Source organism: Bison bison, unplaced genomic scaffold (genome assembly GCF_000754665.1).
Source record: "Bison bison bison isolate TAMUID 2011002044 unplaced genomic scaffold, Bison_UMD1.0 scf7180017864354, whole genome shotgun sequence".
Lineage (NCBI taxonomy): Eukaryota > Metazoa > Chordata > Mammalia > Artiodactyla > Bovidae > Bison > Bison bison.
Genome location: NW_011494926.1, coordinates 3759247 through 3771580, shown reverse-complemented (window position 1 = coordinate 3771580; position 12334 = coordinate 3759247).

Here is a 12334-nt window from a genome sequence, read left to right as displayed (position 1 = left end):
AAAAAAAAAAAAAAAAATATATATATATATATATATATATGAGTGCCTGCTGTTCCATCATCCAACAGAAATGAATATAGAAGGAAAGCTACTGAATCTATGTCATTGTTAGCCACAACTGCCCATCCTTGTCCATCTGAAAGTATGATCAAGCAAGCTGTAGGCAGTTTGGCAATGTCTTCACTAGGCTGCTTGGAGAAACTATGGATTCCACATCTTTTTCTGTAGATAGAGTTACATACACCAGCCAAGAAGCTAGAATATATGGGAAAGAGAAATAACTCGCCTGGCATGTTTTGATTATGGTTAGCGCTTGTTGATTCGGAAACTATGACGTGAGGTTGTGTGTCCACTGCAAGACTGAGTTATGTAACCAAATAATAGGTGAATGCTGGCAAGTTTCTTTATAAAGATGAAATGATAACTCATTTTCTAAGTACTTATCAGCATCTTAAAAATGTAGGGCTTTGAGATCATTTAAGCATTACTGTGTTGGGATGTATTTTAAGATCTGGGGATAAAAATATATGGTTTGTTGTTTTCCTTTTTCTTTCCTTTCTTCTCCTATGAAGGCAAGTGATGATTAAGGAATTGAAGTTTTCTGGTGAATGAAACAGCCAGACCACTTTTCATGACAAAGTTGGTAATTAGAAGGCCAATTTAATGGTGAATCAGGCAGAAATATTCAAACCATGACAAATGACTTTAATAATGCAGCTTGCAATGCTTGAACAGAAATAAATTTCACTTCCTCAAACTCTCGCTTTTTTTCTGCCTGCCTGGAAGATACAACTGTCCAGGAGGTATTTCGTACCCTTTATTCAGTAAAGCTTTTACTAGATTTTAAGCGACCAAATAGCTTGCAAATGCAAAACATCATTCAACTTCTTATGATTTTTTTTTCCTGAAGGTAGACCGTGTTCAGAATTCTGAGTAAGTCAAGATTTATTTTTCTTCTGTTCTGCTTAGCCCTGCAATAGTGTTTTATTGTTGCCACTCTGACTTGAGGTATTAAAGAGGGCTACATTGGCCTCAAAATTGAAAGCTAATTTTGGTGTTTGTCATAAGTTTGTTAAGACCACATGCATTCCACAGTTTGAAAAATTTCATTATTCTGTCCATGCTGGGGCTTCGTAATTGGATAGTAAGGATGTTCAAAGACTAATTTAGTGAATTGCGCAATATTTTAAATGGAATTATGCAGGTTTATGGGACCTTAGGGGATTCAGCTAGGAGCCTCTCGAGAAAATCTGTTTATCAGTAAATGATATTAGCAGCTTTCACCTAGCTTTTGTCTTCATTAAATTGCTGCTCTCCCAACTGAGGGTCACATCTGAGGCCTGCTTTGATAATTTGTCATTATTGTCTTGTTTATTGGAGTATAAAGTTGATACAGGCCGGGCTGTGCTGTTTATACACAACACGCAAAGAAGTTTCTATTAACAGTTCCACTGGTGCTAAATCAAAGTGGAATTTTTCAGGATTCAAGAAAAGGCATCATTTGTAGCATTCTGATTTCCTCTAAAACTCTCTGAGTGCATGCCATGCCCCCTTCTTTAATATGTATAACACATAATGGCATTGCTAGAACCAATTCTCTGCAGACTTTCCAAAAAATCCATTTTTATCTTTAAAAATAAGGTTGAAAGTTGAAATTCTTTCCATAGTATTGACCTGTCAGATTAAGCCAAACCCATACCTCAGGGCTCCCTTAAAGTATGACATTCACACATAATGGCCATTAACTATTTATCTTAAGAGACTTGGGTTACAGTTGGGATATCAAAATGATTAAGAAACATAGTATTTATCATAGCACAATCGAGCATACTTTCCATTGCATGTAAGTGTTCTGATTCCAGCAAGAGGAAGGGAATTCCTTGTTCATGGCTTATTTGAAAGTAGCACTGAGCATGTTTAAATCAACTGGTTTCTGGCTGGGCTTTACATGTGGATTGCTGCAAGATGTTTATTCCCTAGTGATGACGTGGAATCTAGAACTGGGAAAGAGAGCATGTAGATTCTTTTTCCAACCAGGTCTCTAATTCTAAGCATTTCTTCCAGGGCAATTTACACACTTCCTATCTGTTTTTCTGTCTTTTCAGCAGCATCATTTGATGGACAATGGCTTCCCTGTGTATATGATCTGGGATTTGTTCTACTCACAGGAGTGTTCAGACATATCTCACCTTCCCATCTCCATCTTCCATCCTTCCACCCTCCATTTTAGTCCCTCCTACTCCAGGAGCAATATTGTTTCTGTACGAGAGACTGGGTATAGCAAGGAAGCCGAATGAAAGTTCAGCAGCCAGTGCCCACCATACTTTTGTGGCACAACTTAGGGGAAAAGAACTCCCAGTCCTTTGTAACACAAAGGATGGATTCTCCTTTGGAACTCACCTAGCAGAGTGGCGGTTCAGCAGACGTTTCACTGTGCACATCCAGCTTTCCCATTTCCTGAGCCATCCTTGGCCCTACTCAACCTGGGAGGGAGGTTGAGAAGGACCAGTGCTCATCTCTGGGGATCTAACTACATCTCACACAACGGGCACAAGGCATCGGGATTCAGGATTCAGGAAGGCAAAGGCCAGCCCTTCAAGTATAAGGACAAATGGAAATAGTAATGGCCATTCTTCCAAGAGCTCAGAATGATGGCTTAGGTTCTCCTATGACAGTTCTCAGGCCAGAAACCTAGCCAATCTCATTTTTACATAATGTTACTTTGAACACCTACAGTTTTAAAAGATTTATGGTTATTATTCCCATCTATTCTCCCACATAATCACCAGCCTTTCACTTTAAAATGGTTAAAAATTGTTTCATAGATTGCAGATCGTTAATGCAGATTAGACTATTTCTATATTTGACTTCTTAATTTTTAAAAGGAAAACAGCTCTTTCTCACACACACTCTCGCTTTTTTTTTCACTTGAAAATTTTAAATGGCTCTCTAGACACCTCTTTCAATAACTCTTACCCTCCAAAGCTAGGCTGCCTTTTAATTTCACTTTAAAATAGCTACATTGGGACCATAATATGATTAGAACTAATGAATATTGTGCAGAGAATAAAAAAATTTTTATTTAAAATCTTTAAAAAGTATAAATACTTCATGTGAGTAAGGACCTAGGGCTCATCCCAGCCCCGTCGAGGACTCAGTTTTGACTCTGAGGATAAATCACTTGAGTTCATCAGGCCTCACCTTCCTTGTCTGCTCAAAAGTATCATGACTCTAAAGTTTCTTCACTGAATGATAGGAAGCAATTGTATTAAAATAAGTTGCCATCCCTTTATAACAGTGATAATAATAACAAAACTGTCTTAAGTGCAAAGACAGTAGAAACTACTCAGATATTGGATCTAACTGGGTCATTTGTAGAGACGTGGAGGGCCCTAGAGTCTGTCATACAGAGTGAAGTAAGCCAGAAAGAGAAAAACAAATATTGTATATTAACACATATATGCGGAATCTAGAAAAACAGTACAGATGAACCTATTTTTAGGAACAGAGATGCAGGTATAGAGAATGGATATGTGGACACGGTGGTGAGGCGAGGGGGTGGTTGAGGGTGTGGAAAGAATTGGGAGGTTGGGATTAGTATGTGCACTGCCATATGTACGACAGATAGCTAGTGGCAACCTGCTGTGTGGCTCAGGGAGCTTAGCTCAGTACTCTGTGAGGACCTAGAGCGACAGGATGGGGGTGGGTGGGAGATCCAAGAGAGAGGGCATATACGTATGTATACAAAGCTGATTCACTTCCACGTTCAACACTGTAAAGTAACTATACCCTAACTAAAAAAAAAAAAAATCTTGCCTGTTTCTTTTCTAAGGAGCTCTAGACACAGAGAATTAGCAGAATGACCTCAAAAAAGACATCTAATAAAATTGCCAACTTATTAATGAATATTCCAAGTTTACCTAAAAGGTTCTTTCTTTCAGTAAGAGTTCTTTATTCTTGACTAGCTTCTTTTTTAAAAAATGATTTCTCAAGCTTAATCCAGGCATCTAGAATTTGCTTGGTAATCACGGAAATCTAAGGTGGTTTCCCCAGAAAGACTGGGATGTTAGAATCTTTACTGTTTAAGGACAGTAGGTAAAATAGGTAACCAATGAAAACATACTATATAGCACAGGGAACTCTACTTAACACTCTGTGGGGACCTGAATGTGGAGGAAGTCCAAAATTGGGGGCGGAGGGAATATGTATATGTATTGTGTTAGTTTCTCAGTTGTATCTGACTCTTTGTGACTCCCGTCTCATCTGTCCTTGGAATTCTCCAGGCAAGAATACAGGAGTGGGCTGCCACTTCCTTCTCCAATGTATACGTGTGGCTGATTCATTTTGCTGCACAGTAGAAACTAACACAACATTGTGAAGCAACTATACTCCAGTAAAAATTAATTTAAAAAAAATTTTTTAATTAAAAAAATGAATGTTTGGTGAGTTATTTTGAATAGAGACAGCAAGAATTGTTGAATTTTGCAGAGTTTTAAGAGGCAGTAGCATGGAAGAGCCCAGAACAAGATGGTAAGTCTAGATGTCAAGAACCTGGAGGCTAATTCCGTTTCTTTAACCTTGAGCAAGCGTCCTCACAACTTGGCTTTATCCCCCCTCTGCCCTGGAATGACAAGGTGGTGAAGAAGCTCTGGCTTATGGTGCATTTGTCATGACAGCCCGTGAGCCCCCTGAGAATTTCAGAGGAAAGGAGAGACTGAGTGGATGTGGTCAGCCCTACAACAGCCCAGTGATCAAAGCTAAAGATTTTAGTGCAATGGCTGCAAACACAGAGCTTTGTAGGCTCACTCCAGCCTAAAGAGAAGACTACAAATTGGCTTGTCAGCAGAAACCAGCTAAGCTATATTCATTTTTCTTTTTCTAGCTTCAGTATTCTTATTTTCTGCTTAGTCTTGAGCTTATTTAATTCTGCTATGGAATTTTAAAAGCTAGGCATTTCTATGGCAGTTCTTATATTTGGTGAGAAATGATGAATACACAAAATGCTTCTGGCTTTAAAGGCATTAGATATTTTGAAGTGGCTGTATATATTGATAGACATAATCCTGAATTTTGAGCAAAAAAGATCTAAAAGTTCTATTCCTTGACCTGTAAAACAGAGAAAGTAGTACTGACTCATTCTCACAAGATTCATTGCTATTTAAGGACTTATCCATCATTGTGTTAAATAGCAAACAAAAAAGTTTGGAGAAGACATGTTTGTATTCAACTAGATAAGCAACAATAAAACAACACAACAATTTGATTTAGTTATAAAATTCAGAAATATAGACACAGATCTGCTTAAATGCAAGTAAACACAAATTTGAAGTATGACTTACTCCTTAATATGATAATGTTTTTAATGGAATTTTACTTAATTTGAGAAAGAAATGAAATTTCTTCTTGAGAAAGAAAAGAAATTTGCAGACATTGTTTTATCTACATTTTCAGTTGCAAATATGTATCAGCTTAATTTTCAGATAACTGATCATTGAGACTTTTTCTTCAAGTAAATGCACGTGAGTCCTAGAATATAGGGTTTTTATTCCCTGAAGAAGCAGAAAATGTCTCAATAAATTTGTCTCTTCTTCTTTGAGTCCGCTTCCATTTCAAAATTTTATACTTTTTTTTTTCTGGTTGAGGATTTATTTGTGTTCCTGTTAATATGAAGAGATTGGGACTTTAGTTGCAAATCCATCAATGCTCACTTTGGGGGTTAGAAACAGGGATGGGGAGATCAAGGGAAGGTGAAAAACAGAAAATACAGAAGAGAAAAGATAAATATACAAGACAAAAATATAAGATAGCTTACAATTGTTAAGAGATGCAAAAGTAAAATAATAAATAAATAACAAAAGAGGTTCTATTTCTCGATTGAGAATTTTAACTATAGATGCTTTCCAAATTATTCATGTTAACCTAAAAATGATAAGGAGCCACAGTTTTTATGTACTTTGCCTGGGGCTTCCCTGGGGGCCCAGACAGTAAAGAATCTGCCTGCAATGAGGGAGACCCAGGCTCAAATCCTGGGTTGAGAAGATCCCCTGGAGAAGGGAATGGCTACCCACTTCAGTATTCTTGCCTGGGGATTTCCATGGACAGAGCAGCCTGGTGGGCTACAGTCCATGGAGTTGCAAAGAGTCAGACACGACTGAGTGACTAATACTAACACACACATGCATTTTTCCTACCCCCAAATAAACAACATTAGTGAGAATTCTCGGGGAAGGCAATAGCACCCCACTCCAGTACTCTTGCCTGGAAAATCCCATGGACCGAGGAGCCTGGTAGGCTGCAGTCCATGGGGTTGCTAAGAGTCGGACATGACTGAGCGACTTCACTTTCAGTTTTCACTTTTATGCAACGGAGAAGGAAATGGCAACCCACTCCAGTGTTCTTGCCTGGAGAATCCCAGGGACGGGGGAGCCTCGTGGGCTGCCGTCTATGGGGTCGCACAGAGTCAGACATGACTGAAGCGATTTAGCAGCAGCAGCAGTGAGAATTCTGATTGGCCATGGATATATCTGGTCCTGGAGGAAAAGGTAGTCTTGTTGAGCATGTGCAGGAAGAAGAGGTCTTTGTGGGGTTACATATGCTCTCCTGCAGGGTCAAGTGCCATCTCTACAGGATGCCTCCATGATTGCACTTCTTACCAGGTGAGTTTCCCCTCCATGTCCACTCACAATTCCCAGGAGCTGCTTTGTTACCAAAAAAAAAAAGACATTTCAAGACTTTCATGAGTCTCCTAGTTTCACAGCTGTGAGACGTCTCTTAATTACACATCATTCAGTGCACCTGTCTGGGATTTTTAAACAAATCTTTCTTGATGGCAGTTTACACTGAAGTTTCTGTTTTGCATATCACTGCCATCCCAATTATATTTATATTTGAAGAGCAGGTTCAATAGGTGAGGCACTGCAGATCATTTTAAATGACTCCATTCATTTGGAATTGAACAAAATAACTGTTTGGCTGAGTATGCCCCCCACAAAATAACACTTTCGTAAAATCTCCATCTACCAAACAAAATATTTGGACAAATAATCTGGTATATGCTTCACACTATCTACCACTCCTGGTTAGCCACAATGTACATTAGTAAATTGAAGCTCTGAGAAATACTTTATGAAAGTACCCATTTCACTGTATTTAATCCAGAGTTTCTCAGTCACTTCAGACTCCTTTCTGTAGTAGATCTTATTTGCATGCTGTGTAACAGTTTTGGGAGGCATAATCTTTAATGAAGGCTGGCCAAGGTACTCCAGAAATGAAAGGAATTAATATATGAGATGGAATACATATATACAACAAGCAGGCTTCCCAAATGGCACAATAGTAAAGAATCCACTTGCCAATGCAGTAGACCAATAGAGGCAGGTTTGATCCCTAGATTAGGAAGATTCCCTGGAGTAGGACATGGCAATCCACTCCATAGAAGGGAATGGCAACTCATTCCAGTATTCTGGCCTGGAGAACCTTGTGGACAGAGGAGCCTGGCAGACTACAGTCCATAGGGTCCCAGGTTGGACACAACTGAAGTGACTTGGCATGCAAGCACATTTTTTTCTGAAAAAATCCCATGGATAGAGAAGCTTGTCAGGCTACAGTCCAGGGGGTTGCAAAGAGTTCAGCATAACCGAGCAACTGCACACACACACACACACACACACACAAACAATATAACAAACATGGCCAAGACCAAAAAGAGGAGACAAGATATATGTTTATTCCATGTTCTAACACCACCTAACCCTGTGTATATTCTAAATTGGCCAACAGAAAGATTGAAATCCCAAACACTACTTCCTAGAAATTGTGGGGCAAAATGAGTAAGCAAAGTTCAGCATTAATATGTTTTATAAGCCAAAATACCACTAGAATTTGCCTTGACTACCCTTAGATCAAGTAGTACCCTTAACCCTTATGTCAAGAAGTAAAATTTATTATATCATAACTTCCAATACCCAAACTACAGTAACCCAGATTATTGCTCATATTTTTAAAGCAAATGAAATATGTTCCAGAGGTTGTCAGGTTGACCAGTTGACCAAGTCATAGTACATGGTCATAGAACTTCAAATTGACTTTAGACTTAGAGTTCATAATCTATGCTTCAGTTTCTTCAAAGAAACAATTTATTAAAATGCCTCTTCAAATCAATGAGATGCCATATCAGTTTAAAAAAAAAAAAAATCAAGTCCTCCTAACCAGGGAGACTCATCTGGCTGCTATTTCCTAAATAATAGGAAGAAATCAGAACAGTCACATCTTCCATGCACCAGCAAGTTGGAGAGGTTGCTGGAAAACATAGATATTTTTAGTCCTGTGTTACAGCTGAAGATCCAATCACACAAAGACTTTATATTCAGTGAGACTGAATTTTCTTTCTTTTTCCAAGCTACCTTGCTTAGTGAAATTGGGCAATTTATCACACAATGGCCTGCAGCGAATTTAGTATATGCAAGTGATTAGTTTGCCTCTTCCCCAAGCAGCCTTGATGTAGTTGGGGAAGAGTGGCAGCAGCAAGGGAAGGTCACTTATAACACAAATCCTCTGGGGAACCGTTAATGGGCTATTGACCCTTCTCTACTTTAGGTCGATGTGTCATATTTGATTCTGGTTTCTTGAGATGTAATTTCCAAGTGGTGATGGTTCAGGCCTATACAAGATGGGTTGTTCTATCAAGTTTTAAGCACCATATTATTCACTCCATGAATGGCAGGTGCCAGTTGATTGGATTGGAGATAAGTTTACCATTTCTAGCTAGCCCAGGGCAAAGCAAAAATATGCTATTGACAACATTGTTTGATAACCAAGAGCAAATTATATCTTCACCTTTGCATTTAACACATTTCCCTTTCTCCCCCTTACCTATTTCCACAAGATCTGGGAAGCTAAGTCAACATTGTTGGTATGGTGTGTCCCTTGGGTCTATTTTTATAGTAAATTAAATGGGTCCCTTCTCCACCAACTAATGACTCACTGCTTCACCATCAAAAACTCTATGGAGGATGTAAAACTATTTCAGATAAAATGCTAAGTTCAATTAACAATCCCTAATGGAAGAGAATCAGTGCAAATAATCGGAAATGATGAATGGGCTTATGGATCTTATTTTTTAATTTAAGGTGACTGTGCTATGCTTAGTCACTCAGTCATGTCCGACTCTTTAATGCCCCTAATAGCATTACCCTTATACATTCCAAGAGCAGATATTAAGTTGACAGGCATTTGAGAAGTGTAGTCAAACCAATGTCTCATCCATGTACGTCATTTCCTGTGGCAGTGGCAGGGAGACCAAAAAGAACACTTTAAGAGGTTGAAGGAAGCCAGAGTGGGGATGAAATGCTTTTCCTGGCTCAATTGTACACTGACAATAAGAAACTATTATTGGAAGATGGTAGGGGTTTTTTGAGGTGGAATAATAGACATGAGGGTAAGCAAGGTGGAAAGACAACCCTCAGAATGGGAGAAAATAATGGCAAATAAACAACTGACAAAGGATTAATCTCCAAGAGCTGCTCATGCAGCTCAATACTACAAAAGCAAGCAACCCAATCAAAAAGTGGGAAGAAGACCTAAACAGACAGTTCTCCAAGGAAGACATTCAGATGGCTAGTAAACACATGAAAAGATGTTCATCATCGCTCATTATTAGAGAAATGCAAATCAAAACTACCATGAACTATCACCTCCCACTGGTCAGAATGACCATCATCAGAAAAATCTACAAACAATAAATGCTGGTGGGGGGTGCAGAGAAACAGGAACCCTGTTGCCCTGTTGGTGGGAACATAAACAGATACAGCCACTATGGAGAACAGTATGGAGATTTCTTTAAAAACTAAGAATAAAACTACCATAGGATTCAGCAACCCCATTACTAGGCATGTGCCCTGAGAAAACCACAATTGAAAAAGACACGTGCACCCCAATGTTCATTGCAGCACTGACCACAATATCTAGGACATGAAAGTAACATAGACGCCCATCGACAGATGAATGGGTAAAGAAGCTGTGGTACATACATACAATGGAATATTGCTCAGCCATAAGAAGGAACACATTTGAACCAGTTCTAATGAGCCTATTACACTGAGTGAAGTAAGTCAGAAAGAGAAAAATAAATATCATATATTAATGCACATATATGAAATCTAGAAAGACAGTACTGATGAAACTATTTGCAGGGCAGCAATGGAGATGCAGACATATAGAACAGACTTGGGGACACAGTGGGGGAAGGACAGGGTGGGACAAACAGAGAGTAGCATATACACTACCCTATGTAAGATAGAGAGCCAGTGGGAATTTGCTGTATGACTCAGGGAGCTCAAACCATTCCTCTCTGACAGCCTAGAGGGGTGGCATGGGATGGGAGGTGAGAGTAAGTTTCAAGAGGGAGGGGACATATATACCTGTGGCTGATTCATGTTGATGTATGGCAGAAGCCAACACAATACTGTCAAGCAATTATCCTTCAATTAAAAATAAATACATTTAAAATATAAAAAAAAAAATGTAAGAGAAGGGAAAAGAGGGAGAAATAGAGGAGGAAGAGAACATAGTAGGTGAAAGGAAGGGCTGAATGGTGCAACAAATATGCAGTTGGTCCTGGTTGCTCACCCTGGAGGAACATGCAGTAGAAGCACTGAAGAAACAGATTTTCCTTGGGCTCACCATGTACTCCTCTAGAGCTGTGGAAGCACAATAAGATGGGGACATTGGAAGACAGCCACAGAACGTGGAAAGCAAGTTTCCTTGAATTTTCAAAACCTCCAGCTATGGTAGCAGACGTAGAAAACAGGTATATAACAAGCTCTCAATTTCTTGCAGCCGTAAACTTATTGTGAAATCACTGATTTAGAAAGAGGGAGGTTTTCACTCTTCAAGACTCACTAAATTACTGAACCAGGCCAATTTATGATCTTCCATGTGTTGCTGCAAAGAAAATTCTCCCTGCAGGTAAGCTGTCTATCTTGAGCCAGAGATATTAGAAGCAATTTTATGAGCAGGATCATTAATTATGACCTATGAAATTTTAATAGGTACCTTCTTCGGATCCTGTGTAGGAGCTAAGATCAAAGTGCCTGCAAACCATTGACACACACTTGGTCATCAGAAAGTCTGGCAAGCTTCCAAGGATTTGAGATCTCAATGTACTTATTACTTCTGTTGCTTATGCTTTGTTAAAGTCAGCATATGTGAAAAATATATATGTACATATACGTGCATGTGTGCAAATATATGCATGTATATAGATACACACACATATATATGTACATGCACATATATTGCAGCTTCTATAGAATTTCATTTACTAAATCCTGATGGTTGTACTAGACCTCATTTATTTTTTATATTTGTATTTCTAAGGAGTACTACTTTTCTTTCTTAATTATAATTAAGAGGTGGTATGGTACAGCAAAAAGATAAATGAATGTGAAATGACTTACATTTATTCCACGTCTGTCATATAACAGACTGTGTCCTCGGGTAACTGCCTTAACTGATCTGGGCTTCAGTGTCTATTCACATAAGACACGGGTGTCTCATTCTTTCTTACACCTGTGAGACACTGGTGTTCCACGAGAGCTATTGGAAAACAGGGCTCCACGTTTATTAACATGTTTGTCTTTCAGATCTAAGATTCCATGGATACATGCTTCTCTAGGTTCCAGGAAAATGGGGGTAATAACAGTACCTGCCCCTAGGCTTGCTGTGAAGACAAAATAAGATAATCTGTGCAAAGCACCTCAAAGGGTCTCTAGCATACAGTACACATCCCGTGCTCATTCTTATTGTCTTTATTATTTCTTCTACATGGGAAAAAATAAGGCACTTGTAAAGAAACGTTGCTTCAAAATGCTCTAAAAAGTGGAATAAATAAAATGAAAGATTCATCATCTGGCATGTTGGGTGCTACTAAAATCGTATAGCGACATTACTAGAGACTGCAGGTGTTACATATGATAGGAGCTTATTCCTGTTCTTTCAAAATTGATACTCTTTTGTCCTGAGCACGTGGAGGATGAAAGCTCCCCAAATAAAAAAGAAAACAAAAGCAAATCAGTTGCTCCGAAATGCCCCTGTTAGAGTCCTGTTAAAACTGGCTGCAGGATCTAAGGACTTAGAGGAGATACCAAAATCATGAAACCAGTCTGGCTAGTTCTCTAGAGACCAGGCTGGTCAGATGAATAGTCAAACAGACCATGCTCTTCTATATATGATAGAAGTAATCAGAAATAATATTTCTACTCATGAAATTCTTGAGTCTAGGTTTGACATTTCCTTCTGTTTATCTAGAAAAAGTTTCCTTTGCCTAAACCACATT